This window comes from Mus caroli, chromosome 10, assembly GCF_900094665.2.
Source record: "Mus caroli chromosome 10, CAROLI_EIJ_v1.1, whole genome shotgun sequence".
NCBI lineage: Eukaryota > Metazoa > Chordata > Mammalia > Rodentia > Muridae > Mus > Mus caroli.
This window is the reverse complement of record NC_034579.1, coordinates 90,923,610-90,949,702: the sequence shown is the minus strand read 5'-3', so window position 1 is coordinate 90,949,702 and position 26,093 is coordinate 90,923,610. Positions and strand designations below refer to the sequence as shown.

At 38.8% G+C, this 26,093-nt stretch overlaps 1 pseudogene; it reads right to left on the bottom strand.

Moving 5' to 3' along the window:
* Positions 1-24,461: 24,461 nt before the first annotated feature.
* Positions 24,462-25,743, bottom strand: LOC110302786 (annotated as a pseudogene).
* Between the last annotated feature and the right edge of the window lie 350 nt (positions 25,744-26,093).

The window sequence follows — 26,093 nt, the reverse complement described above, 5'->3', positions numbered from 1 at the left end:
TGGCACTGAAATTAACATCTCTAATTGAACATTCTTTCAGAGATGAAAATTCCTTTGAGGGAAAAAAAGTTTAACAAACTTGGGTAACATTAAAAAGACTATAATCTTAAACTCCAACCCTAAATTCACTGTATGATTTCTGTGTTGCTCTCTTTGAACACTAACCTTATATAAGTTATGTAACAAAATGTTATTAGATATTTTCTTTATGTATATTTCAAATGTTACCCCCTTTCCTGATTTCCCCTCTGAAAACCCCCTATCTCCAACCCCTTCCCCTGCTCACCAACCCACCCACTCCTGCATCCTGGTTCTGGCATTCCCCTACACTGGGGCATTGAACCTTCACAGGACCAAGGGCCTCTCCTCCCATTGATAACTGACAAGACCATCCTCTGTTACATATGTGGCTGGTGCCATTGGTCCCTCCATGTGTACTCTTTGGTTGGTGGTTTAGTCCCTGGGAACTCTGGGGGTACTGGTTGGTTGATATTGTTGTTCTTCCTATGGGGCTGCAAACCCCTTAAAGTCCATGTTAACAAAATATTCTTACTTTGAAGTCATAAAGTGGTCGTCTGAGAAATTTTCTATATATCTGCCATTTTGGGGTATAAAATATACACACAGATCAAATACATTTAGAGTACGTATATACTGGAAAAGAGATATGTTATGTAGTCCCTATTTGCATCTGTTATTTTTGTCTCTGCTTCTTTATCTCTTTGTGTCTCTCTGCATTTGAGTGTTATGTTATGTATGTTTGTGTGTGTGAGTATGTGAATGTGTGTGTTCTGACTTTTCTAGCCCTTGGGAAAAAAAAGATGCCCTTACAGATGTGAGCATCTGTAGCTTTCATAGATTCTTAAAGAATTACATACTTGAAAACAGGAATTTAAATTGTAGATATCACATTCTCAGAGGTGATTTTTGAAAACCAGTTTTTATGAAGGCTTAATTCTTAATGGTTTGGGGAGGTCCACTGACATTTGATTTCAGCTCAATATTTTAACAGTAATAGCTATTAAGACATATTCAAATATTCTGCCTACTAAATCTTAATACATTCTAGACCACTAGCACATTGACTTTTGCTGCCAGGCTAATTTATTTTTGTGCACAAATTTAACATAAAATCGTTCTTACCATCTCTGAAATGATATTTGAATTTAAGAGCATGTGTCAATAATTAAAATGGTTTTTAGCTCAGTGCTGGCCCTGTTTTTTATTGTTTTATATCTCATATCCATGCATGTTTGCACACAGACACTGTAATACCCTCCTATTTGTCTGCACTACACTATTTCATGGATTTGATTGTTTTGTGTGCGTGCATTGCTTTTGTTTAAAAAGAACTTATATTAGAAGTTACACTTATGGTCATGCTAACATTAACTGACAAGTGCTCAGGTGTAGGGTTTGGGAAATTGCTTCCTCTCTTTCTAGTTTGTTATTTTGGTAACAAACAGGACTCTCAATTTCTTCATTCGAAAACTGAAACTCATAATCCTAGAGTAACATTAGGACACTGAGTTCACGCTGGCATGCTAAGCTTATACTGTCTTCAGTAAATGATGTTTTCATTATAAAAAGATCTGAAAGTACTAAAACTTGCTAAAGTAGTTTATAAACAAATCTATAAAATTTTGTTGCTCTATAGTAGGACTTTAAAAAGATCCATCCTAGTTTTAAAGTGTGTGTGTGTGTGTGTGTGTGTGTGTGTGCCTGCACACGTGCGTGAGCAGGACTATGCACACAAGTGTGCACATCCTCTCAGAGGCTAGAAGCTAATAAATCCTATAGCTGAAGCCTGTAGCTGTGTGATGCCTGATGCGGGGCTGGGATTCAAACTTGCATCTCAGGCAGTATCAGCAAGCATTCTCAATGGTTGAGCCCTTTCTCCAGCACCATAATATGTCCTATTTGTTTGTTTAATTTAGAATTAAATTGCATCAGGTTCTCAAAACTTTTATACAAATGGATATGGAATGGTTAAGAGATGAGTTACACTATAAATAATTGACGATCAATTATAATTTGCATTTTCTCAACATCTTTAAATCGAGTGTCTCGGTTTTCAGATGGCATTAAGCTTTTCTAAATAGTGAAATGCCAAGCAGAGGTGGGGGGGCGGGGAAGAGGAAGCCCACTGATACTGTCAGTGGGTGAAAAGAACTTGGAATTGCTCCAGCATAGATGGTAACTGGCTGAAGTGAAAAAAATCAGAGAGTTTTGTAAAATGCTACTTCCAGCCACTCCTCCCCAAGGAGTCACAACTGTAACCTGTAAGTTTGCTGGGAGGTTCCCCAAGGGAGTATGTTCCCAGCAGAGGTCATAGTCATGACTTTGACTTATGTCTTAAGTCCTGTCAGAGACAAACATGCTGAAAAGTTGGATGTCGGTCTGCTGTTCTTCTGGGAGCCAATACCAACTAAGGAGTTGCTCTATTTTGGATGAAGCTGCCTCACTCAGGGCACGCCTTTGATAAGGATAGCAAGACCCTTTCTTTGCTGCTCATTCTACCCAGAAATGAAATAAACAAATCTCTTCTTGCAAGCCTACCTCTCTGAATTGTACTGCCACACGTCCAGTGACAGCATTTGATGACAGGACAGTGGCACTCAAGACACTGTGAATTCTAGCTCCTACTCTAGGTTTGTGTTTTTCCACATTCCTTTATTCTGGTTTATAATCTGAATTCAGAAGATTTTTATTGTGTTTCCTTCCAATTTGAAATTTGATGGGTAAACTTCTCTACATCTGAGGTTTTCCACTTTTGTGTATTGTCAAGGATCAGTCAGAATAACCAGTAATAACATTTTCCATTATGACAGGTGATTTTTATATTTTATCTTTTGCAAATTCCAAGTGATGAGATCCAAACTGAGATGAGAAGGAATTAACCTTGAGGTCACTCTGATGCAAATCAGAACATTCTACTTAGAGACAGATGGCCCAAGTGTCTTATTTATTTTGATTCTAACAATCTCTGAATATTCTCTGTTATAGCAAATGAATGGAGCCCAGGTGGAGCTAACTGCTCATATTGATTAAAAACATGTGGCTTTTATCTGAAACTGTCATGCTGTGAGGATAAAAGGTAACTATTGCCCATCATAAAATACCCCCAGGGATGTTTTATCAAGACATGGGAATGCCTGGAGTTTTAACCTTTGCACGGATAAAATTTACATACAAATTCTCCATGGACCTTCTAGAAAGATCTCTCAATTGTCAGAATTATACCAGAGATGGCTTTTGTTCTCCACTGACTGATGCAAAGATTGTAAATATAACTGTATACTTGAGGGCAAAGAATGTCAGCAGTCACACTCCAAGAATGGCATCAACAAAATTCAGTAAGAATACCAAATGTAGTGCTGGCTTGAAGGGACTGTGTCCCCTTGTTTTTCTTACGTTATTTCTATATGTGACTATAGTGCCTATTTTCAAAAATATGCACCCATTTTTTCACATTAGAAGCTCAACATATTTCATACACTATGCAAAGCCTTTGGATAACCATCAAACAGTGAGAAATAGATTTTTTTTTAAGCTGAGGAAAGAAAAAGGAATCTAAAGGTTAGTACAAAGAGCAACCCAACCATAGCAAGTGGAGCGATCTGTTCCACACTGGGGACTTTCAAAGTGTTGCATCTGATATTTGGATGATGTAGTAGTAGTTTGTGGCATTGGTTGTCTCTCTGATGTTTGCACTTTGTGTTAAGCTTATAAGTACAGAACTTGTCAAAGGAAATTAAAGCTAGCTCTGTGTTACTAAGGGATTTAATTACTCAGTGTTTGAAGCCAAACCCATGAATATAGAATGCAAGCACATTTAGGGATAGCACAGTTTATTTAAAATAAAAATATTTAGCTATGATCTAACAGAATAGTCTATATAATACACATAGTATGCTTTGTTAATTGCTCATTTGGGGATAAAAATAATCCCAAGTAATTCAAACTTCACATCCATCTTTCAGGAGAGAATTTCTCCTTTTGGGATTGTTTGGAAAAGTTTCATGTGTCCTTTTGATTGGGCTCTCTTGTGTTATGTATTCAATGCAGAAATAATTAAGAGAACCAGAGACAGTCAGACACTGATTTCCCAAGACAGGACTATGATCACTACTATAGCTGAGATATTTTATTTCACTTTATGTTAGCACAAACTATAATTATGCACATTTGAATAAAGATATATAATATATATATTATATAGCACATTGGAAAATATATGATGTGTAACTGCAAATAAGAGGTAATAGTATTTCACATGTCAAGCTTGAAAAACAAACATGTGGCTGAAGTCCACACACACACAGTGTGTGTGTGTGTGTGTGTGTGTGTGTGTGTGTGTGNGNGAGAGAGAGAGAGAGAGAGAGAGAGAGAGAGAGAGAGAGAGAGAGAGAGAGAGAGAGAGACTGAGGAAGAATCACACTATAAGCTAGAATGAAGCTTTAGCCCCCAGATGTAGATGAACCAACTGATGTGTGTGAAGGTCCCATTTCTGTTTAGGATGGAGATGGGAGAGGAGGAATACAGAGGGAGTTATAGATGAGGGACTCATGAGCCCTGACTTCCTTGTGCCCTCTCATCCTCCCTGTGCCTCCCTTTTTTCATCCACACCAGACATCCCTGTAAGCTGCAATGCTTGCCTACTGTCCCTTAGACATCTGCCATGTGGGAATTCTGTCCAAACTCAAGCTTAAAAGTGACATCCGCCACAAAGGCTTCTGAATCCCTAGATGCATGTTCCATATCACCTCTAAACTCTTTTAAAGTATGTAAGTCACTTAGTCATACGCTAGATCTACAATACAAAACATTTTTATGTTCACATACTAGTGCATACTATTTTTGCCAAAAGCTTTTTAAGTCAATTATTCTAATTTTAGATATTGTAAAATTGCCCTAGATATGTTAATAAGCTGCTGAAAGGGACATACCTAGGAAATAATGGATTTCAATTATAATCAACATCTATATTATTTTATTTTGTTTTTGTATGGAATTATATATCTTTTAAAGCAGTATTTATTTGAATTTCATGTATAGTAGAGTTTTCCCTAAATGTATGTTTGCACATTATATATATGCCCAGTGACTGAGGCAGTTAGAAGAGAGCCTTGGGTCTCCTGAATCTAGAGTTACAGATGGTTATGAGCTACCATGTGGGTGCTTGCAACTGGATCCAAGTCATCTACATAAGTGACTATTAACCTATCTTTCCAGCCCTTCCCTGGGTTTTCATACATGTATCAGATTTCTATGAAATCTGATTATGAGATATAACTCACTAGTTTTTAAGCAACATAACATCTTCCATATCAAATTAAGCATGTATAAAGACACTTTCTTATAGCTTGAAGTTATACCACAGAGCTTACAAGGAAGGAGATCAATGGTAACTTCTAAAGTAATGATAGAAAAAATTAGTCAAACCTGAAGAGCATTGAGACCCCTTTCTCTGGCATTGATCTCCTGCAGGGATAGAAGGGATATAGTGGTCTCCTGCATTCCTCCTATCCCTGCCACATACAGTCTGAGTGGGAGTGGACTGGATCCAAGACTCAGGATACTTCTTGCTGGCCCCACTCACACATACATCCTGATCTCACTTCTCTTTACCTGAGCAATGTCTGGCTTTCTCCAGCCACATCACCACATCTGCACTGGATATGTAACTTAAATGCGTTCAATCCAAATAACTCCTGTGACTTCTTTTGGCGGGGAAGATGGAGCTATGCTTCCTTCCTTGAATGTAAACTTTGGAGTGCTTGCCACTTCTTCATGAGAAAACTCGATCTGGGTCAAAGCCAATAAATGTATGGAAGAAAACTCTGAGAAAGAGCTTGGGTGCCCTGGATCCAAGTGTCCCATGGTGGGGTAAACCACATGATCATTCTGGAGTACTTACTAGCTTTCTTTCTAAGAATCAACATCCCATTGGCCACAGTCTTTGTCCTACAAACTGCTTGGCCATCGATGATCCAGTGAGAATGCATGTGACTTCTTTCCACTTGTGCACTACATTATACCTTGACCAGGAGCTCTGATCCCTCAGACTGAGTCTCAGGATGGAGAAGACACATGGAGAGGTCATGGCTCTTCTGACAGGAGTAACAGGAGTGACAGAGAACTACTTTGCTTGCCTTCCCAGTTTTGCATTTCTTTCTACAGCACACTGTCATCAAATCTAGGGGATACCATGACCTTAAAAGCTCCCCATTTAAAAACCCAACAAATGATATCAGTTTTATTTTCTACTCAAAATACATTAACAACAAAAAACCCATCATCAACTGAACAATGCTGTTAACCCCTTGTGGTATGAGAAAATACTTTTAACTTTCAAATGTCATAGAAAGACATTGCAATATAATCTGTTTGCACTGCCAAATATTGATTTAGTGTAGTGGATGGAACTCTTCATTTTATGACTGTTTCTTTGGACCAGCCATGTTCCTGATGACTATAGCAATGTGAATTTAGTGCAGAGCATAGAGTTTATCACTGTGCCATCAAGAACATTTTCCCCCATGTAAAATTTGTTCTCTCTCATTACCACATAGAATCAAAGCTAAGGCACGTAAGAGGATCTCTTTGATGTTTATTTCAAAGCATTTTAGAAAATTAATTACTGTAATATGCTAAAAAAATACTTAAGTGTTATTATTCCTCTTCCATGAATGGAAACCTGGACACTTTTAGTATCTTTCTTCAGACCACACAGAAAGTCTTTCTCAGAACTGCATTGACCAATGTATTTTCAGTGGGATTGGAAACCTCTTTATGCATTTTTTTAATGCAAACCCTCTACCAGCAGTAAACAACAGAATTGCTTTTTTAATCACTTGCTGCCTTTATATTCTGCTTTAAGCCTACCCTTAGGGTCAGCAAGACAGAATCAAGTTATTTTAAGCTCTTCCAAGGAGCCACTGTCTCTTCTACAAGTATTCTGGACATCACATAAGCAGTAAGATACCATGCTCAAGATTATGTTGGACAAATCTTCCTCATCATCATCTACTGAATTGCCCTCATTGCGGCAGACAAGAGCTAGAAAAACAAAAATACACATTCCCACACAAGGAATGAGACAGCTCCATCGTAGTAATAGAAATCCTACTAGTACAATAACCACGATGCCTGTCAACATTGCCTAACATTTTACATTTTGAATGATAGCATAGTTATATGACCTTCCTGAATTCCTCCTATCCCTGCCACATACAGTCTGAGTGGAAGTGGACTGGATCCCAGACTCAGGATATTTCTTGCTGGCCCCACTCACACATACATCCTGATCTCACTTCTCTTTACCTGAGCAATGTCTGGCTTTCTCCAGCCACATCATCACATCTGCACTGGATATGTAACTTAAGTGTGTTCAATCCAAATAACTCCTGTGACTTCTTTTGGCAGGGAAAATGGAGCGACTGTCCAGTTTGGTCTAGTAGACTGTGTGACTAGCAGAGGGTTAATAATTTTTTAAAAAGTTAATTTAATAGAATCCAATGAATTAGCTGTCACTTAGGCAGGAACTTCTTAAGTGCCAGAGATATTAAAAGAGGCCTGCACCTCTTTACAGCAAGCATTGAGCTTACCTTATAAACTCTGTGATTTCTTTTGTCATGACAGACCATTCTGCCTCAATCCCGTTTCCCAAGATTAATGATACTCTTTTTCTAAGTGTACTATATTATCTTTCAAAAATCAACTACATGATTTCATCTAGTTACTAATCCCCTTAGTCACTTTTCTGCATCAGGGACACTGGGTATCCAACTTTGCTCTGTAGAAAAAAAAATACCTCCTTTTCAAACCATAACAAACAGCATGGTTGGCTCTTAAACATGCTCTGATTTCGAAACTAAACATTTCAAACTACCTGAATGCTTTCACCAAACAGTAAAAATAAGGTTATATTTTTGAAATGAACAAAATTCATTTTCTAATATTAAAATTCACACCAATCTAACCAAGAAAGAACATGTAACTCTGGAATAAACAATATTTTCCTTCTAATTCTCAGGCATGAAGGGATTTTTAATACATTCACATTCATGAAATATTATTAGATATTTCAAGTAAACAATGACCATAATCTTCCCGGTAAATCACACCTACATTCCTCATTTTATTATAGGAAATTATCACTTCAGTATAATATATGTAATGTATAAATTGGCAGAAGGATGTATCTAACATCTTTCTTGAATATAATATTTTAAAATTTGGCTTATCTATCTCAAAACATTTATCTCATTTTAATTTAAAATTTTAATAAGCTAAAGTGCCAAAATTTTTATAAGAATGTATACTTTTAACATACCAAAGCAGGGAAAAGGTAAAATTCTACTTACTTAACTCAAGGAAACTAGAACTGTTTTCAATCTTTATAACTTCCTGAGGGGAAACCTTTACAGTTTCTCAACTCTCTTTAATTCTAGGGAACATCCCAAGTAAAAATATCATTTCTTGCTTTAGTTTTCCCATTTTGCTCATTTTGTAACAAACTATGTAAATTCTACCAGCATCATTATCAAAACCCAGAGGTGTACTAAAGTACCAGAAGTCAGAGAAACTGCACATCTCTATATAACAGAAGTCCAAATTTTCAGAAGGCTCCACCCGAGAGGCCGCAGCTCAGGATACAACACAGCAGAATTAACAGTTGCTCTTTTCTGATATGGACATCTGTTAAACTAAGCTGGAGGCACTGACAGAAAAAATTATATGTTGCTACATTTTCCTGTTGCAATTTTCATGGTTTTTCTAAAAAAGTCAATTACTATCCTTTTGTTCTTTCAAACATACTACTCTTCCATATTATGACAATGACTCCAGCTAACTATAAACTTGTGTCTTGTAAATGTCACTTTGGAAAGATCTAGATATTACATAATGCCCTCTTTGCTTCAACTAGCTCATGCATGATTTATAAACTTTAAATAAAGAAGCAAAAATGGTATACTAGCTTTTAGAAAAAGAGTCAAGGTGTTCGCTACCCCACCGCTTTATCCATAGAAGCTTGGAGAATTTATGCTGTTATAAACTTAGTTTTTGTTTCCATATTGTGTGCAGTATATAGAGCTGGGAAAGCATCGAGAAAGGTCTATAGTACAAAGACCAAGCAGTTGTGATGAGATAAAAATACTGGCCTGTAAGTTGCAAATATATAACAATCTTGTGTTTATAGAAACCATCACTAGAATTCCACTTGTATTTGTCAAAGTGTAGCAATGGAAAGGGTAAATTAAATGTAGGAGCAGCTACAGATAGCACTGTCTGAGTTCTATTGAAATATCCATACCTCCAAAGAATTGGAACTTCTAACACATACCTTTCAGCACACTATGGAGTGCCATTGTTTTTATCTGCAAACAAGTCTCATAACGCATTCTCTTGGGGAGGAAAAAATCATGATATGAAATTCAATTTAAAAATAGAATGTGAACATTGAGAAAGTAAAAGAGAGCTTTGCCTGTCTGTGAGTATGCAGGCACACACAATTTACTGAGGATACTGAGTCTTCAAAGGTTCAGGTAGATACTATTTTCATGCGTATACATTTTAATTTACCTTTCCATGATTCTCCAGGAAAGATGAATGTTGGAGATGATAACTATAGGATCCTCTATTCATCAAACATTACCTTATGGCAACTATGTGCTATGTTCTAGAGATACAAAAAAGACACTAGCACATGGTTTCTGGCTTCTGGATTCCCATAATTCATTTGAGAGAGACATATAGCACGCCAAACGTTATCTTCAAGAGTCTGTAAACATTGCCAGAAGGGACAAGAAAAGTAATGTTCTGTTCAAATCTGATTACTAAGGAATTAATCTTTAAATGTTTTTCTCCACTACTCTGGATTTAACCTAGGAACTTGGCTATGCTAAGCATGTGTTCTTCCACGGAGATATGCTTCTTGCTAGATCTCTTTTTATTTTGAGACTAGGTTTTACGAAAACTTGCTATATAGCTCAAACTTCCCTCTAATTCGTGACTCCTTTATATCAGCCTTCAATACAGGTAGGATTGCAAGGTGTGATATCTCATTCAGGTAAGAAGATAATTTGTATGCTGTTTGCTTGCTGGTTTGCCTATAGCCCAGGGGTTCTAGTGGAGATAACTTCAGGCAGAGGGAATAGTATGTGGTTGTTGTATAAATAACTTGGTGTGGCTGCAGAGGTACTAAGTGCTCAGAGGCTAAAGGGGACATCTGATCTTGCATGTCACATTGAGAGGATAAGGTAATGGAATGATCTCAGCAGAGTCTGAGCCTCAAGCTTCAGATTAAGATTTGATGTGAACAAAGTTGCTATGGAAGAAGAATAGTAGATAGATTATAAGATGACCGGAGGCAGATATCCCTCTCTCCTTCCAATTCTTCCAACAAAACGAGCAGCAGATTCAGCTAATGGCCCCATCTACAGTAGAGTTTTTATTTCATTATTTTTTTGTTTGTTTACTTCTCTCTCTGTCTTTGTCTCTCTCTCTCTCACCATCTCTCTTTTTCTCTCCTTCTTTTTTTCTTGTTTCTGTATGTCTGTCTTTCTTTTTATACTCTATTTAGATTCAGCTTTACCTGGCATATATAACCACCTCTGTACATAAACGTTACAAAGTCATATTCCTGAAGTTCCCTTCATTAACACTAGCAGAAGGCTAATTTCAAACACTCAGTGAAGGTATCACGAGGTCCAGGAGAGTTGTAAATGACTTAATTAACACGTTTCACCCTCACAGGATTCTGAGATCAAAACACTCAGGGAAGAGTATTTGTAGATCACTCTTTGGCTCAGAGAGGTAGCAAAAGAGAGGACAGAGACCAACACGGAGAGAGGCTGTTTAAATTTATAAAATATCATAGGAGATGGGGGGATGCAGGTGAGGGGACACACATAAAGATGTCTGAGCCTGGGTAGGAGACTTGAACTGGGTTCCCCAGCCATGCCCAATTAGGGATACCACAGGATAAGATGAACAGAATATGAAAAGGGAACGAAGATCTCAGACCAGGGGTCTGAATCTCCTCTCTAGCTTAAGCCTCCAGAATTGCATAATAACTAATTTAATCTTTGGGAAAGGTACTTATATAGAGACAATATTTCTTTAAATAGAGATATCACAGGAATAAATATTAAAGACGGAGTGTTGTTATCCAACGTGTAAGTGTGCATGACCTCTGAGCTTAGCCTCACTCCTTTCTCAAAATCTCCTTCTGAGAATCTCACAAACAAGATTATAAAGTTTGTTTCCAGTTAAACTCCTGTATTGTCATCCTTGTGACCAGGTATTGAGGATGTCTTGATCCTTATGACCTTTGACTTTATCTTATCAACCTATAATTCTGTTCAAGGCACCTCAGCTGCCACTGTCTGTTCTCATTCCTGAAAAGAAAAATATAGGTTCTTTGGAAATCATTTAGTCAGTGTGACTTCCCAGATGTAGACATGGCTGTTACAAGAAACTCTGTTGAGAAGGCTATGCCCAAGTCTTGTGTGGAAACACTGTTTTAGGAACACCCCCCACCCCCAGCCCAGTCCGGTCATCTGTCTGTCTGTCTGCCTATCTGCCTGTCTGTCTCTCTATGCCTGCATATCTATCATATCCATTCTAGAATTATTATTATTATATTATTTAAATTTAGTTTTTATTTGCATACACTTGTGTACCTGTTTGGCATCCACAGACTCATCCTGAACTTTAATCCCAGTGTCATCTGGGAGGAGGGAGTGAGAGAAGAACCCAGAGTAGACTCAGCAGTGTGCAGCTGCCGCTTCTGCAGTCACTCACAGGAGACCTAGAAATCTTGAACTTTTATCATATTCATGACCCAGTCATTTCTTTTATTCCTACCATAGGAAAATTACTTAATTCTCATGATCTTTATGTTGTTTGTTTGATTTTGTTTTTTATTTTGTTTTGTTTTGGGGTGCCATGATGAATAACTAGAGAATTTCTAACACTCCTTCAAGTGTTAAAATTCTCCGGTCCTTACAATTCTGTTCAAGGAGCACATAAGGTATAGCCTTAGGTTTTAATCCATCTCTCTACATTCTTCCATGAAGCATCAAATATTTCCTCTCCCTCATGCAAAGAACTGTGGCACTACCTTACAAACATTACCACCTTACACTTTATGCATGTGTGGAGAAATAAATTCATTTTAAACAATTATTTCATTTGCTTATTAGTGTGTGTATATGTGTGTGTGTGCCTGTGAACTTGTTTGCAGTCCAGAGGACAGTTTATGTCAGCTGGGTTCTGCCTTTCCACAGTGTGGTTCCCTTAAGTCCTCGGGCTTAGCAGCAAGTGCCTTTACGTACTGTACCATCTCATCAGTAATGAATTAATATCTAAGGGGAAAGTCATTGCGTGTCACTTGACTTTGTCCTTGATTCCAGAGAGGGTTTATTAGGACTGGAACTTCTTTGATAAGAGGGTTGATTTTACTTGTGGTGGGCCCTAGAGTCATGACTAAGTTTATACTGGTGATGGCAAGCCAACACGTAGTTTATGGTAAGAACTGGCTATTCCAGAAAGGCTAGTATCCTTAATAAATATTTGGAGTATAGAGTCCTGTGACAACAGTGTGACTTTTAATCTAATCTCTGGTGAAAGGTTATGGGTAGGAGATTCAGTCAGGTGTTCAAGGATTCCCTCAAATCCTGATTAAACAATGAAGGGCAAGTTGAATGGTAGGAAGGACAATAGGATTCCTTGAGCTTCCTGTTTGGTAATCAAACATAGATGGGCAGATTGAGTCTGAATGGGTCAGGAGGTATCCTGAGGACATAGTACCTTCTCCTTAGAGACTAGTCTCCGTTTTATTCTATGTGAATTTTGATGGCTAAAGTTTGCACATTTGTCCTGGCTTGACTTTTAACTATTTATTTATTTATTTATTTATTTATTTATTTATTTATTGTGAATTTTGCTAACTAAAATTTGGCACAAAACCAAAACAAAACAAACTATCATCAAACACAAAGTATTTTACATATTCATTTTGTTAGTCTTTTGAGCAACTTATCAAATCTGAGGGGACACTGAGAGTCCCCTAGAAGAGATCAAGTTACCAGAAAAAGAGGAGACCTGGGCATCTCCAGACTTGTGGCTAGTGTCTGACATGAAAGCAGTTTGGTCAGAGGCTTCTAATCCATGAAGCCTATGCTAAATCCATGTGGTTAAAAAATTACAATTCCATTATAGAGGCCTTGGGCCTAGTGAGTAGTCTAGCAGACTACAACTGTTAAGGGGAATGAAGAGCTGTATTTGTTCAGACAAATAAAGCCACTGGTGCCGGGCGTGGTGGCGCACGCCTTTAATCCCAGCACTNGGGAGGCAGAGGCAGGCGGATTTCTGAGTTCGAGGCCAGCCTGGTCTACAAAGTGAGTTCCAGGACAGCCAGGGCTATACAGAGAAACCCTGTCTCGAAAAACCAAAAAAAAAAAAAAAAAAAAAAAAAAAAGCCACTGGTTTGTCACAGCATGAAAGAGTTAAATGACCATGTGACAGAAGCTGGTGCCTCTTCCTAGGAGAGAACTCCCATTACTGAGCAAGAAGGAAAACTTAAATAAGAGGCATTGTCTTTTGTAACTATCAATGAGCAGGGAGGTGGAGAGTAGTATTTGTAAAGAGAAGCTCGGGTATGTTGTAATTTCTAAGAAGATGATGGATGTTAAAAAGAAAATAGTAAAGAGTGGTTTACACCAAGATTCATCAAGATATTATAGTAGGTTCAACTATGAGAAAAATTTAGAGTATAGCTTACCAGGAGATCACTAGGTTTTTTTTTTGTTTTTTTGGTTTTTTTTTTAAATCTGGAAAAATTTGGGTTCTAGAGAAATTCCAGAACAAATTTCATTGAAATCAATTCATAAATAAATTGGGTTTGTTCTATTGATAAGGAATGTTGGTACACCTGGGAGTTGTGAGGGGGCTGTTTCTTATATTACAGATTATAAATTTTGATAAAAGTAAATGACGCCAGACTAACTCACATGCCTTTTCATGTAGTCAATTCTTCTGTAATGCAGACAGAATGCATACTGGGTTTTATGGAGCTGCTTGCTTTGGAGCGAGGAAAATCTATTTGCAACATCACAGGGCTCATTTGCAAGTGTGTTTGAAAAGGTACTTTGTTTTTCTAGACAGAAATGTTGTGCTTTACGGTGTAGGCTTTAATTTAGGAAAGAGGGCAATCCATTTGATATGATCACAATCTTGGGAAACAAGAGGCAAGAAGCTAGAGAAAGATGAATCACTGGAAGTTTTATCAGATTCTGCTAAAGTTTCAGAAGTTTGCCACATGTTCAAAATAGCATTTCCTAACAAAAGCACCGAGTGTTCAGGTGAGTCACTTATCTGGGCCCATAGCTGTCATTCCAGGCTCCCAGTGATTATCTCCTTGTGAGATGGGAGTGTTTTCTCTAAAAGAAAATGTACTAGTGACTCAAGATAACTATAGCTTAGCAGTGTGTGATTTGTCAGATTGACGGTTGGTCGGTCACACTATTGACAACCCTCTTGCTCAGACAACACTCAGGTGGCAGCCTTGTACCTCAGTATAATACCTATCATAGCCATCTCACTTCAGCCTCAATGTAGGCACTGTGCTACTGTATACCCTGAGAGGCATGAGTACATTGTAATAAGCTACTTTGAAAGAAACACATTCATGTGACTTCCATTACAATTGGTTGCTTTATTTTATTATTAATTATTAATATCACACTGTGATAAATTTGTCATTAAACTTTACAATACAGTGCAAATACATAGTATATAGCTACAGTTTCTAACATCTGTTTAGGGTCTTAGAGCCAACCCTACTGGGGTCTTATGAAAAGGAGAGAAAGTTACCCCTAACATTAATCTGCATTTTTTTGCTTGGTTTCTTCTTTCAAAATGTCTGATATAACCACGTTTGCCCACTGATCATATGTGGGAATGAGTTCATTAGTGGTGAGTTTTATATATCAGTTTTACTGAGTTAAAGGTTGAGAAAAGGCCAGTAATGAATTTCCACATATAAGAATGTCTTGGGAAGTGATAAGAACCTTAACTGATGATCTGAGTAGAAAAGATGGTCCTTGTGAATGCTTCATCATCTAATTGACAGTGCCCAGTTAGAACCTCCCAAAAACGGAAGGGTGAGCTTGCGGTCTCTTCTTGATCAGAGACAGAGATTTTCTCCTTCTTTGAACATCAGTGCTTCTACTTGGACATCAGTGGTTCAGGTATGTGGGACAGTTTTGGGACTATGTAATCTGTTCTCATTTCTCTCAAGCCTTTAGCTCTCTTGAACTTCGCACTTCTTTACAATCTCTTATAACTCTCTTGGCCTCTAGAATCATTTGTTGAACTATCTCTTCTTCTTAGCTATATGTCTATCTATTATCTATCTAACTATTGATCAATTATCTATCTATCTATCTATCTATCTATCTACCCATCCATCTCTCTATCACTATCCCCTTATCGCGTCTTTTTCAACTCACCTCTTTGTCACAGTAGAAGCTAAATTTTTATATCAAAGAGATCCCAACACTCTGACTCACGGAAAATAATAAAATAGAAGGTTTTATTTGTTTATTTTTTATTTGTTTATTTATTTTTACATATCAGATAACCAAAGTGGATAACTGAAACTATGGTTGCTCTTCTACAAATGACCCAAGGCCTATGTCATTGATAAAAGTCATTCAATCTCTTCTCTATTGCCCTCATTTGTTGCATTTTTTTTGCATTGTTGAATCTGGGTCACCTCTGCCCTTGTTCCAGGTCCTGGTAGGGAGGAAAGAGAGGGCAGAGGAGATCATGTTTTTTAAGCCTTAGAAATGCTGTCTATCATTTTGCTATCCCAGTTATCAGACATAATCAATGTGAGCCCATCCACAAAGGGAATCTGGAATCATAAAATGGGATCTTATGGGCTTCAGGGGTCTTCTGGGCTTCAGGGGTCTTCTGGGCTTCAGGGGTCTTCTGGACTTCAGGGGTCTTCTGGGCTTCAGGGGTCTTCTGGGCTTCAGGGGTCTTCTGGGCTTGACCACTGCGGACATAGTTTGGTTGACTTTAGTAATTCAGAAATGTTGAGAGGAGGGGAACTCAGGAAACAGTAATAATAATAATAAAACAAACAGATTTGTCATTTCAAACTTAATGTCCTTTATAACAAGGGTCAGCAATAGAAGAATAACTGGACGTTCACCATTAGGATACTTCAGGTGAATTTTCTGTAAGAATGGCAAACAGAGAAAACTGTATCATTCCATGATTAGGACCGACAGAGTCCAGAAACTTGGCTTCCACCTGTCTTTAATTTCTAGGAAGATCAGGTGTTGTGTTTCTTGTTTAGACCCAGGAGGACTCATCAGGGTTGTGCCATTTGGATGTCTTCTAAGTGCCCATACAGGCACCTCCTCCAAAATGGGCTCCTGTAACTTCCATGTCCCCAGCATCGTTAGTTAGTCATGTTTCTGTATTTACCGAGATGGCTCTTTCTGAAACCAGTTTGGAGAATTACAGCCTCAGTCCTTGGGAATCCATGTAACCATGGCCATCACAAGGAGCATTTGTCATTTGCCACCAACATTGTCTATGAAGAAGTAAGCAAGCCAAAGCAGGAATCATTAGCTTCTTACCAGCTTGACTCACATGAAAGCAGAATTGAAATTCCCAGGGCTATAAGGGAGGGAGCTTTTATTTATTTTTTTTATAAGACCCTCTGAGGTAATCCCCGTACTCAAGGAGCTGAGTGTGGGACTAAGAAGCTTGAGTGCTTGATGAGCTGAATGGAAACTTTTGACCCCCTCTAAGCTCTTGATGCTGGTCTCCTAGCCATGCTAAAGCCTCCAAGGAATAGCGTGTCTTCAGTGTGTCTGCCTGCCAGGGTCTCTGCTTTCGACTCGCTTTGGTGCCTACTGTGTATGTGTGTGTATCTCTTTTTCTTGCCCAACACCCTCTCTTTTTCCATTCTCCCACATCTCCTCCTTCACTTAAAAAAATGGTTCCAGGTCATTCCAAGGCATTCACTTCACACTGGCCTTTGTCTGAACTACCAGCCATGGAGGAAACTTAACATCCATGTCCGAGAGTAAAATCTAAAAGTTCAACCTCCTTTGCCTAGATGTGTTCCCTGATTAAAACATAAAGTTGGATTTCTTTTCTTCCGCATCACCACTGGAGCCTCCATCTGAGGGAAAATGTATTATGATGCTGATCCCCAGTACCAGAAGGCTCCAGTGAATGGCAACATTGTGCAGTGAGCTTATTGAATTGCAAACACAGAAATCAAGGCCTCCCCCCAGATGCAAATCAGATGCTTCCACAATGCTGTTTCCTCAGGGGTGACAAAGGCTGCAGGGATTACGATGTCCTGTCCCTGTAGTGGTACAAAGCTTTGCTGTCTTCTTCCTTGAAGCAGGACACTTTGATGTACTAACTGGATAGACACAACACATATCCAAGGATAGTGAATGCAACTCTCTTTCTGGGAAGAATTTATCCTAAATCTCTTTCTAAGGGATGAGAAACTAGACAGTCTCTGTCCTTTCTCTCACCCTATTTTGTGTGCCTGTATATTCCTGGCAACTCTTTCTATACTATTCGGAGATATGTTTGTTGGAAAAAAAAAAAGACTGGTTCTGGTCACAGTAAGAAGAAAGTAACAAGCCAGCACTTCTCCCTTGCTGGCTTCTACAGCTTAACATTACCTCATAGTATTGATTGTGCAGATGTGGTGCAAGATAGTTTTTGCAGACAGAATGCTGAACCACTGGTCACTGAACCAGTGACCCAAGCCATTTTGAGTAAGGGCCAGATTTGAGTCTGATATATTCTCTGCATGCTGTACATGAAGAAAAACACATACTTTGTTTACATGTGTGTCCTCAATAGCTGGCTTCTGAGTCAGAGCTCTGATGTATGGCATCTATCAAAGATGGAGATATACCACCCACCACGGAGTCTACATGAAGCCAAGTCTATTTCCTACAGAATTTTCCCTGACCTTTCTTTTCTCTTTTTCTTTCTTCTCTAATGTTTACCCCCACCCTGCTTCCTCCTTCCTTTTTTCCCTCTCAATATTATCTTCTTTATCCATATTTTCCCCTATCTTATTAGACTAAGGACTTTTTTGGAATATCATTGTATTTTATTCCTGTATCTTAGTATTCAGTGCCTGACTACAAAGGGCTTTCAATAAACACTTATTAAATAAACAACTGGTGCTGACTATCTAATATTACTTGTGTATTCTCCCAGAAGTCTGCTCCAGGCCAATGCACAGCTGTTTTCTCCTTTGTCACTGTTACCAGCATCTCTATCACTCTGGACATAATCATCATCATTACCATATTGATTGCTTACTCTCCAATCCGTAAGTGTCATAATCACTACATTATTTAATTCTATATGACCTCGTTAGTACCTTCATCTGTAAAATGGAAATCATAATAGCACTTTTACAACAAGCTTCCTGTAAGTATTGGAATGGAATGACAGGCAAAGAGTATGTGGTGTGTTGCTTGAATACTAAAAAGTGTATACAAGCTACTTATTGATATAATCATACCTATAAGCCTTATCTAACAGTTGAAAAATATAGGACAGGGATGGCAAGTCATTGGCTGAAAATCTCTCATCTGATAAGTATCAGACACCGGAAACAAAACCTTAATTTTAACTTTATAAATCAAGCAATGATGTTGTTGTCTTTCCATGACTAGAGTCTAAAGCTTGAAGGCTAGTAGTACTAAGTCAAAACCAGGACAGGGTAAAAGATCAGGAAGCGTCTCCCCTCATAAACAAGGAAAGAAGCAGAACAAAATTCAATACTAACAAAAGAGTTTACCTTAACCATGAAAGCCTTAATCCCAGGCTGGGAGAAAAGTGCACCAATAGGTATACCAGAAATTTACCCATGACCTCACTCTTCCTGCTAGAGAATTATCCCATCTTAAGAATTTGTACTTTGAAATCAAACATAAACCCTTGAAGAGTTGGTAAATAGAATTTCAATGGGAATGTCTAAATGACAGAATGTGTTCAGAAACAGAAAATAGCCCACCTGTGTCCTTGGGTTTCTTATCTTCTTTCCTGCTTGATGGCCTCTGATTGGTTTAAACAATTTTTTTTTTGCTCTGGGGGTCAAGTTATAAAGATGATTATAAGGTCAATGGAATCTGGAGGATTTAAGTAAGCACTTACAGGAAGAACCAGGAATTAGCATTTAAAATATAATTGAAAAAAAAAAACCTTCCAGTTAAAATGAAAGTTTACAAAAAAAAAAAAAAAAAAAAAAGAAGAAGAAGAATAGAAATTATTCAACCAGCTTCCTGGCAGGAAGTAGTTAAAGTATACCTCATGTCCATAAAGCATGCTACAAAGACCCCATTCTCCTGAGTCTCCTACCATTGCTATTGGGGCACATCATTTTATAGACAATTGCAAAATACAGACAGCCCATAGTTGATGTATAATGTCCCATGTGTGTGCATGTATGCATGTTGGTGCACATATCCATGCAGGCATATGGAGGCTAGCAGTGAAGGTCAGCGGTGTGCTTAGGCCACTCTGCTCTCTATCCTATTTTGAGACATTTCTTGGGAAATCTAGTGCTAACCGATTGCCTAGACTTACTTGCTGAGCAGCAAGCTCAAGGAAGCCTCCTGACTCTGTGTCCACTGTGGTTGAGCTGGAGGCACACACACCTTTTTTTTTAGTGAGGCCATACACACCTTACTTATGTGGATACTAAGTTTCCACACTCAGGAGATTGTTTTGCAGATAAATTCTCATCTATCCTGTTCTGGCACATGCTTTCTTAATGTTTCCACTTTTGTTTGTTTATTTGTTTGTTTTTTGAGACAGGGTTTCTGTATATAGCCCTTGCTGTCCTGGAACTCATTCTGTAGACCAGGCTGGCCTCAAACTCAAAAATTAGCCTGACTCTATCTCTCATGTGCCAGGATTAAAGGTGTGTGCCACCACTGCCTGGCCAGAATTTACATTTCTAAGCATCAAATTCTTTGAAGCCTTTCCAGATTTATTCAAACATAAATTGTGATAAAATTGCTCTTGTCTCAGAATAGGAATGAAGTAGAGCGGGCACAAACATGTCACTACTTAAATTAATAAGGCCCATGTTTGCTGTTACATAATTGCAGATATTCTGTAGGAACATCCATTACAGTCAGCTTTCTGTTCTAGAGAGACTGATGATTTGAAATGCTATGTGATTTTTATGTTTTTATGTCATTTCTTTTACATTGTGATTTTGAACAGATATTTCCTGTCTTTCCCATTTTGCACTCTGACACAGTCATCTTTGTTTCATATGACCGCTCATAGTTGCAGGGATCGAGCTGTGTGCATATGTGTACATGTGTACCTGTGGGTGTGGGTGCCTGCAGTCTTGTGTGTGTGTGTGTGTGTGTGTGCCCACATGTGCTCACACTGTGTTGCTGGGGCCAGAATAAGAGGGCATGTATCTTCCCTTATGTCTCTCTGCCTTATTGCCTTGAGATACACTCCACTGGCGAACCAGACGACCACCTTTGGGCTAGGCTCGCTGGCCAGAGAACTGCCTGGATTAGGCTATCTTCATCCACAAATGCTGGAGTTACAGGTATATGCAGTCATGGCCAGCTTTTGATGTGGATGCTAGGAATTTCCACTGAGGTTCTCATGTTTCTTATGTACTGAACCATCTCCCATAACCCTGAAGGACATATTTAAGAGTATTTAATAAATTGAATAGGAGTATAATATTTGTTACTGCTGCTTTTAGTCTAGCATCTTTTGAGCGACAGCCGATCGACAGCACTCAGAGTTAAAGTGCATTGCATTCACTGGTGAAGCATGTTGAGTTTTCCAGGTAGTGCTTGATATAAATAAATGGGGGAAACTTGTTTGTGTAAGATTTTGGCAAACATTTGACACTAATCGGCTTCAGCTTAATATCTCCCAATGAATCTTCATTACCTTATAAACAACCTTTGAGAAACAACATAAAATCCCCTTTCATATTGCTGTGCCCAGCTCTCCTCAACTATATAATGAGAACATATTAGACCTGGTGATAGGATTTCCGCGAGGTTGAGATGAATATACTCTAAGAACACGGTCTCTGGATCGTGTTGTGCACTGTGTTTGTTAGGGATGATTAATGCCGACCTTAGTCAATATTCAGAAAACCTCATGTGCATCCCAGCGCACATTCCCCAACCTCCCTCAGTCTTGGTTGATCCCTATCTTCTCCCTGCAGAATTCAGCTTTTCCCACCCAGCTCCAGATTGCTATCCTCAAAGACAGTGCTATCCTGCATGCTGAGCACAGTCATTGTCACACCCACCTCTAGCTGGAGAAGGAAATTCTTCCTGGGATGCTAAGTATCACGTGTTGTAACAGTCTGTCTAGTGCAATATGTCAGTTTTGAAAGTTCTTTGAAGACTGGACCATGTCAGCTTCAACAAGTCTTGGCTGTCCAAATTTGATGTTTGGTGAATAATGGGAACTCATGCAAATTTTCAGCAAATGGACAGACTAAATAAGAATACCTGTGTAAATTGAAAATTTGATCAAGATGGACACAACAAAAGTTGTATTCTTAGCTGGTTTAATTTCTTGAATCAAAGTTTCAAAGCAATGGCTTCCAATGAAATGTAAGGATTCAATGAAGACTTTCAAAAAGTACATATATAAAAGCTTTCTAAAACAGATTCCTAGGCTGTGATCCAGTCATCGTGGATTAGAGCTTTGGGTAACAGCTACTTAAAACAGACTCCTTGTGGTTTTTCTGGCACAGCTAATAACCTATGCTCTAAAGCAAGCATGTCTTTTATAATGGGGTGGGTTCTACATTTTCACCCCAGCAGTTAGTGACACTTGACTCTTTAGAAGAGGCTTCTAAGTGATCTATTATTTCAGTTTAAATCCAGAGCACTCGCTCCTTCAATGATTCCGAGAAGCTATGTAAATTTATTCTGAGATATTCCTATTTAAAAATCCTACCAGTTTAAAAGATTTTTCCCCTTTTCTTCCTAACAATTGCCATTTTATTTTCCCTACCCCAGGCCCTTAAAATAAGTATAAAAGATTTCCATATTTAAAATGTGCCCTTTCTATGAACCACACCAAAGTAAAAAGGCCAAGTGTATGTAGGTGATTTCTTTCAGTGGAATTGCTTTCTTTTTATGTGAATAAACGTGGTCTCGCATGCCTACTTTCGTGACTCGTCCGTATAACATAGGCAATGGTGTCAACACTCAGCTGCCTTAAATGAATGCCAGCCACTAAGGAGCACATAATAAACATTGCTGTGTTCAATAACCACCTTATAAATGTTTCTCTGCTCACTGTGCATATTAAAACAACCCCCTTCCCTCTCTCAAAGACGCCATGTGTTGAAAAGAAGATAAATACTAGGTATTTGTTATGAATGCTGGCAAATGATAACATATTACATAGACAGCTATAAGGGAAATCTAATGAAAAGACCATTTCACAACAAGGTCTTTCCATCTTCAGTGTGCCCCAACCCTCATTCTGAATGAAAAAAGTAAAACAACCTCTGGGTGGTGAAGGAAACACATCACAGTTGAAATGCAGTTAGAAAACTAATTTGGTGGACATGGGAGAAGATGAGGGCATTCACTTTAAGATTTAGATACAAATGGTATTTTCCTCCTTTAACTTTCCTTGGAGACCTTACAATTACAGTTGGCTGTAAATAGGCATTAGTAGTTACAATATGTCATTGCTATAAGAGCCCATTCTTATTGATGGAAAAGCAAAATATCATTTCTATAATTTAAAGAGCGCTAAGTGCTTTGACTTTTCTTTTGTGAGTCAATCATCAATCAGTTGGAATGCGTAAAAAGAGAACGCAAAAGTCCTTCCCTTGAATATCACTCTTATAGAATAAATTTCTGGCATTGTGCTTATTTGAACAGATATGATGTATCTGTGCTGGTCTGTGTGTTTGCACATGTGTATATGTGTGCCTTTGTGTGCACATGGGATGCTTCCCATATAGAAGCTGTAATGGCTTCCATAAATTTGGTAGATCCTTTCTGCCAGGATGTAATGGATACAGTCACATCACTGAAGGGAGAAAAGGGATGCTCCTAATTGCCTATCACATTACTTTGGGAGCTAAATGGGTGTTACATTATTCAGGATCAAGGGATACATTTCTGAAGCAGCAAGCAAGATAGATGCCTCAGCATCCCTTCATTGGCTCCAACAGCCCCTCATTGTTTGCCTTTTCATTGTTTGCCATGGCTCCCCTGAAGGATACCTTGGGTGCATGATGCTGTTTGCAGGCAATTTTTTTGCTACAAAAAGGGATTAATTTTTTTCCTGCCATTTCCATTTTCATCACCAATTTCCAACTGTCATGACAGTGAGCTTTGTTTTTACACGACACTCCACTCTTATTACCGTCTTCATCCCAAGAATGAAAGTCTATAATGAGAGCAAAGCTAAAGCTGGCATCTGAGAGCTGTTGTAATTCACTCTCATGACAAAGGCAGTAATGAGAAATGACAGAGGCACAAAATGAATCCTTTCCGATTCCAGCCCCTTGGACGATAATGAAAACAGAAGATGCCACCAACTTTATTCATCTTCATGACACCTATTGTGACAGGATTGAAGGCTGCAGCAACACACCCATCCAAGGAGGCTGCAGCTCCCAGCCTCACTTTCATTGTATGTGTGCTGAAACTTGGTACCACCACCTCTCCGGAGATTCCAGGCATGGTCGGCTCTCAGGGGTTCCAGTATTTCTTTACTATCCATAAGGCAAAGACTTTAGCAGAAGAATAAGCACTTTAAAGCCTGTAATTATTTGTTTTGCCCCTTATACAATCAGCTTAGCAAAGCCTGCAAAGGAAGTGGTGGGAAGTGGAAGGAAATGATATGAAAACAAAGCCATATTCTGAACCCCAAATTAAATTCTATGACTCTTCTGAAATCTTCTTCAAGTTCAAGGTGTAGATATGAAAGTCAATCACTCAAGGTTTTACCCAGACTCGAATGCTTCCGTGCCCTCTCCCGCCTCCCTCTGTGCCTTTCCCACTTCTGTCTCCTCTATCTAAAAAGCATGGTTATACCATCATACAATATGAAACTAAATAAAGTTAGTTCAATCTTCTCATTTCATGGATGAGTAAAAGGAAACAAGGCAGAAAGCCACAGACCCACAGCTACAGAGACACTGCAGGCATGCCTCAGCCATATAATTTTTCACTCTGAGGTTTCAAGGGTATATGATTGGATTGGAAATACAGGGCAAAGAAGAGGCACAGAATACATGCATGCATACATATGCACAAACATGCATGTATGTGCACACACATTTCAAGTTCAATGGAGAAGTACTCTTCCCTTTTCATCCTTAACATTTTATTCTTTAAACAAGCAAATACATTTTACTATTTAATGTATTTCTCCATGAACTTTTTGTGAAATTCACACTGCAGTGTATCATTTAGAAATCTTTTAAAAATATATTTTATTAGGTATTTTCTTCATTTACATTTCAAATGCTATCATAAAAGTCCTCCCATACCCTCCCCCCCGCAGTCCCCACCCCCATTCCCACTTCTTGGCCCTGGCATTCTCCTGTACTGGGGCATATAAAGTTTGCAAGACCAAGGGGCCTCTCTTTCCAAAGATGGCTGACTAGGCCATCTTCTGCTATATATACAGCTAGAGACACGAGCTCTGGGGGTACTGGTTAGTTCGTATTGTTGTTCCACCTATAGGGTTGCAGACCCCTTTAGTGCCTTGAGTACTTTCTCTAGCTCCTCCATTGGGGCCCTGTGTTCCATTCAATAGCTGACTGTGAGCATCCACTTCTGTGTTTGCCAGTTACTGGCATTGCCTCAGAAGAGACAGCTATATCAGGGTGCTTTCAGCAAAATCATGCTGGCGTACGTGATGGTGTCAGCATTTGGAGGCTGATTATAGGATGGATCCCTGGGTGAGGCAAATCTTTTGTCTTTCTTCTGATTATCTATACCTTTTGCACAGCTCTTAAAAAACCAATAACAACAACCCCCCACAAAACAAACAAACTAACAAAAATTTAAAATTAGAAAACAAAACATGACATCACCTTCCTACCTTCTTTTAATGTTGAGGTTGCCCTGAGGCTGGAATGGGTCAGTGGTATTAAGGAGAGGGTTTCATTCAGAATGTTTTTCATGCAAATTCTCTAGTCCTCTGCTATTTGATCCTTTTCTTTCCTGGCCTGTTATTTAGCTCTTTACTTCTTGATTTTTTTTTTCAGCTCTACAAGAAGGCACAGTAGCATAGTCATCGCTTTCTTCTTCCAAATCCTCATCTTCCTCATTTGTGAGAGGATCAATAGCATCAAGGTTGGTGGCAGGAGTCTGGTCTAAGGCTAATCGAGGCTTCATGACACTGAAGTTGTATGTTCTTGGGGAGGAGGGGCCCTATTGTTTTTTGTTTGTTTGTTTGTTTTGTTGTTTTACCTCTCTCCCTCTCCCTCCCTTCCTTTCATCCTCCCTCCCTCCCTTCTCTTCTGATGTCACTGTTGCTTCTGGGACATCCTGTGTAGATGATCTGCATCTTTGTATAAAAGGGAAGGTCTCTGCTTGCATAGTGATTTGAAAGCTAGCTCAAATCCCCTTCTCCTCTTCTTCTTTCACCTCTTGCAGGTTCAAAGGTTGGCCAGGATGCTCTTGCCATCTTTTATTTCTGGTGGGGGTCTGACGCAGCACCTTTGGAAGCTCCCCCATGAGCCATTGCAACCCTTATCTCCAAGAGCCAACATACTTATAAGCAATACATTTTTCAGTAATATGACAAAACCTGGGGGAAAAAAAACAGCTCAAAGAAGAAAGATTTCCTTTAGCTTGTGCTTCTGAAATGAAGGTGTGGCCATTGGCTGTATTTTCCCCAAGCCTGGGGTGAATCAGAATGACATGGTGAAAGAGTATGGAAGTGGAAAAGCCTCTATTGTGTCCAGGCAGCAGAGAAAGAGGAAAGAAGTGGCCAGGACTAACCGCTACTTCCTTAAAATAGGTCCTGCCTTCCAC